Below are 5,000 nucleotides of genomic sequence, written 5' to 3'. Positions count from 1 at the left end.
ATCAGATTTCATGCTTCTCTGCAAAACTTTCCCAAGGGTTACTTAGTCTCTTTCGCGAATCAGTCCTTGGCAACTACTAAGCTGCCAAGGACAGCTTAGTAGACTTAATCAAATCACAATTCGCGTACTTCTCATAAACATTATAAATACAAAAACACTCAAAAACTATCAAGGAACGAAACATGAAAATGGTAATAATCAGAGAGGACGTGTTCAAGGAAAGAGAGAGAGAAAAAAAAACACGAGGAAAAAGAGAAATATGAAAAGAGTAAGAGAAGACGTGTTCAAGGTATAACCATTGCAATCAATGTCTTGGAAAAATCTGAGCGCTTGTTTTTTTCTTTTCGAAGAGAGAGATATTAACTTTCGTAAGCAAATGAAGTCATAAAAAGAGAAGCTTTAATTCAAAATCTTTGTAGAGAAATATCGTGAAAGTGAAGGATATGATTATAATATTAAGTGCATGATTATAATAATAGAAGGTTTTATATTTGCCAGAAATAGATAAATATACACCTATTTACCAATGGCGACACAACTGTGCATCTGATATTGAACTGAAAATGGATTAGCATTTGAAACAGACAAGAATTTCCATGTGATTTATTCATTACAGGCTACTAATTCGTATAATTAACAAACCTTGCATTAGACAGAAAAAAATGTTATCACCATGCAATATATGAGTCGTTATGGTCCTTATTGTTAGTATAATTCCGTCATATTTACGATGTCATGCTGGAATGGAACACATTATTCTGCTTTCAGTGAGTAATTTAGAATTTCCGATAACGAGTGTATGTTGGAGCGGATGGTCTCGTATATAATATGTAAGCGAACGAAAAGGGTAGAAGGGAAAATATTCTCTTTGAACTTCCGTGTGTACCAAGCCAAATGAGGGGCTAGTTAATGTTAATAAACGGAGGATTGGGCGTCCGTGCTTTTTTCTGCAAATAAATCTATAAATACCATAATCAGACTGCGCATACACCGAGAGTGTATATGATATATGTATATGTATATGCACACACACACACACACACACACACACACACACACACACACACACACACACACACACACACACACACACACACACACACACACACACACACACACACACACACACACGCATATATATTGTAAACAATACATAGCAAGACCGGATGGTACACTTCCCACCTCTGTCGCCAGCCTTTCCTCCTTGGGCGGATGTAGGTGCCCTGCCCGCTTTCTTTTCGCTTCCGCCCTCGAAGGGAGCCGCCGCATAAAAGGACACGTCTCGTGAGGCGAAGAAGGGAGAGACACGGCAGACAGACCAAGCTCTACCACCTCGTCGTCGACCCCGGGGACACGGGGTCTCTTGAGGGGTCTCATATCTACCTTCAACAATAAACCAGGAAGCTAAGACTCCTTTCATTCACCTGCACACCACTTTCTCTCGTTGACATCTGGTGGCTTGCAGCGTTCTTACGTTCATATACTGATGGCAAGAACCTCACAACGCAACGCAAAATCGTCTACTACCACGCTCCTCGCCGATCCACGCTATCTACCACAAGCTACTCCTGTCGATGTGCCTCCTCGCCTTCCTTAAGGCCCAGCCATCGCTACCAAGCCCTTTTCTGATCTACGCCTACCCGCATCATGTCTGCCCTACTACTTCGTGCTGACCATTCACCCTCCTTACGAAGTCGCTGAAGATATATATCCTCACACTCTACGCCGCCACCCTCGCCAATCCGACCCACCTGCCTTGCCAACTCTTCGCGAACCCTCGTCAACACAAGAAGTTGCAGTTCTATCCAGCATCAACAACCTTCCTCGCCACTATTAAATATAAGTGTGCCTATTAGTGCCAGATTAACTATTGCCCTCCCTGTGCCCACCCACACCTTCCATACGAATTACTTTCTTTCAAATTCAAAGTACACGCCACTCAGTGAACTCACACTACCAACTCTATATTATGAAATTTCTCGCTGTCTATCATTGTTTTACAACGCAACAAAGAAATGGTCACACACTGTAATCAGACCTAAGTGACAAACACCTCCCCTCATCCCGTAATTGTAATATTGTGTTATTGGTATTTTTCTGTCTATTATCATTTTGCTTTTATATTGCACAGTTTAGTATATATTTTTTTCTCTCAGAACAAATGATTACCTTCGAGTTTATTTGATTATTGCTTTGTTCGGTTGTTCTCGTTATAGTATTCATGTTTATTGTTTTCCATTTAATGATTTTTTTTTCTTTATATGTTATGCCTATTAGTAATTACTGCATTACTACTTGCGTATTGTTATATTCTGTGTATACACGTATATATGTTGTGTTTCTTTATAATATCATTATTTCCATATACTTGCCGCTCATTCACACATAGATTTAGATTACCTGACTAACCTCAAAACTATCTACCTGGCCACTCTACACGGAATTCACTTTATTATTATGAATTGTACTAAGTGCCATACCTGTGACTTATAACTGAACCCAAAACGCTTTCATGACGTTCTCTTGAAGTTCGATATCCTGTCCTCAGTAATGCTGAAATGTATGCTTCTTTAGTTTTAAAGTATTGGTGAATAAGTAACATGTAACTAAGTGATGGTAGTCACTCCTTTTGCAAATAATAGCAACGCATTGAAGACATCAAGCTTTATATAGGTTTACCTAGATATTATCACCGCAAGTTAATTCTAAGCCCGGCTTATGGCCGTAAACGAAGGGATCCTGCGGCCGAGAAATTACGCACACTTACGCTCACACGATAGACGCGCCTGAGACGCTCGCTGTTAGTATTAAGTTCAGGCCCAGTTGCCTCTATGTATCCGAAGCATAAGCCCTTGATTATTTTCCCCAAAGATATAGGATTCTTGTCCATTTAATTTTTCTTTCGTCAATATGATGGTACTGCAATCGTTATTCCTGACAAATCCAAAGTAATTAATACCTTACTTGACACGTGTGTAACAAACAACAAACCTTCTTGTAACAAACAGTTCTATTATGCTCTCATTTTTTTCTGGCTCTTAGTAAGGTGACTGACAAACATTATTATTCTCCTCCTTAACCCTTTTACTGTCCTGATACACTTATATATCAGCCTCCGAAGATGTGACCCTCCTTGCTATTGAATGTTGCACCTCAGTGCGAACCTCCACCACACCGCTACTCTAGCACGGGACAACCCTTGCGACCATCGGATCACCAGGTACCATTTGTATGATGCCGAGCAGAACCTGTATCCCTATGCTTTATTGCAGTGTTTCAAGCGTTGCAAACGGATCGAGGACGAGCCATGCGCGTGGCCGAGCGATGTAAACAATATATAGCAAGACCGGATGGTACACTTCACCTGTCTTTCCTCCTTGGGTGGATGCAGGTGGCCTTCCCTCTTTCTCTTTCCGCACCCGCCCTCCAAGGGAGCCGCCGCATGAAGGACACGCCTCGTGGGACGGAGAAGGGAGAGACACGGCGGACAGATCAAGCCACACGGGTCCAGCTCCACCACCTCGTCCTGGGCGCCGGGGACACGGGTCTCTTGAGGGTCTCATATCGATCTTCAGCAATAAACCAACAAGCTAAGAACCCTTTCGCTGATCCGCCCAAAGTCCATCTTACGTGTCGTTCATATATATATATATATATATATATATATATATATATATATACATATACATATATACATATATATAAATATATATATATATATATACATGTATATATATATTTATATATATATATACATATATATATATATATATATATATATATCTAATATAATATAATATAATCATATAAATATACTACATATATAATAACATACTATATATACTACAATATAACACAATAAAAATAATCAACTACATAACATAAATATATACATATATAATATATATATACTAACTATAACATAATGATATATCATATATATACATACATAACTATAAAACTATCATAATAAAATACATATAAAATATATATATACAACGACACGTGAGACTCATCACAAACTAGCTTATCAAATCATATATCAAGAACTTACCGAACGCACACACCCCCGTTGGGGAAAACCGCCCCGGGACCCCCCTGGGGGGGGGGGGAAAACCCCGGGAAAAAAAGAAGGGGGGCCCCCCCTCGTTACCCAACCCCTTTTGGGGTTAAACGATTTAGAATAAAAAACAACAAACCCCCACCCCAAACCACACCCCCAAAAAAAAAAAAAAAAAAAAAAAAAAAAAAAATATATAAAAAAATTTAAAAAAATAATTAATTTAAAAAATATTTTTTTTTATTTTTTTTTTATTTTTTTCAAAAAAAATAAAAAAATTTTTTAAAAAAAAAAAGCAAAAAAATTTAAAATTTTTTTTAAAAATTTCTTTAAAATTTTATTTTAAAATTTAAATTAACCAAAATTAATTTATTTTTAAATTTTTTTATTTTTTAAATTTTTAAAAATTTCATAATAAATAAACTAAAAAAACACATTTACTACTTTTAAATCACCACACAAAATTATTTATTTTTTTTAAACAAATTTAAAAACCCCAACACCCTACCCCAAAAACCCCAAAAACCCCCCAAAACCACCCCCCCCAAACCCCAAATAAAACCCACACCACCCCCACACCCAACCACCCCCCCAACCCCCCCCCCCAAAAACCCCAAACCAAAAAAAAACCAACCCCCACACCCAAAAAAACAAAAAAAAAAAAACCCTCTCCCCCCAAACACCCCCAAACCCCCAAACCAAACACCCACCAAACCACACCCCAAAACCCCAAAAAAAACCCCCCAAAAATTTTTTCCCCCCCAAACGCAAAAACAAACACAAAAATTTTTAAAATACAAAATTTTTTTTTAAAAATTTAAAAATTTTTATTTATTTTATTATATAAATTTTTTATATAAAATTTTAATATTTTTAAAAAATATTATTTTAATTTAAAAAATTTTTTAAAATTTTTTTTCTTTTAATATTTTTTTTTTTA

This window comes from Penaeus monodon, chromosome 9, assembly GCF_015228065.2.
Source record: "Penaeus monodon isolate SGIC_2016 chromosome 9, NSTDA_Pmon_1, whole genome shotgun sequence".
In the NCBI taxonomy this organism is placed as follows: Eukaryota; Metazoa; Arthropoda; class Malacostraca; order Decapoda; family Penaeidae; genus Penaeus; species Penaeus monodon.
This window is presented reverse-complemented; position numbering follows the sequence as displayed.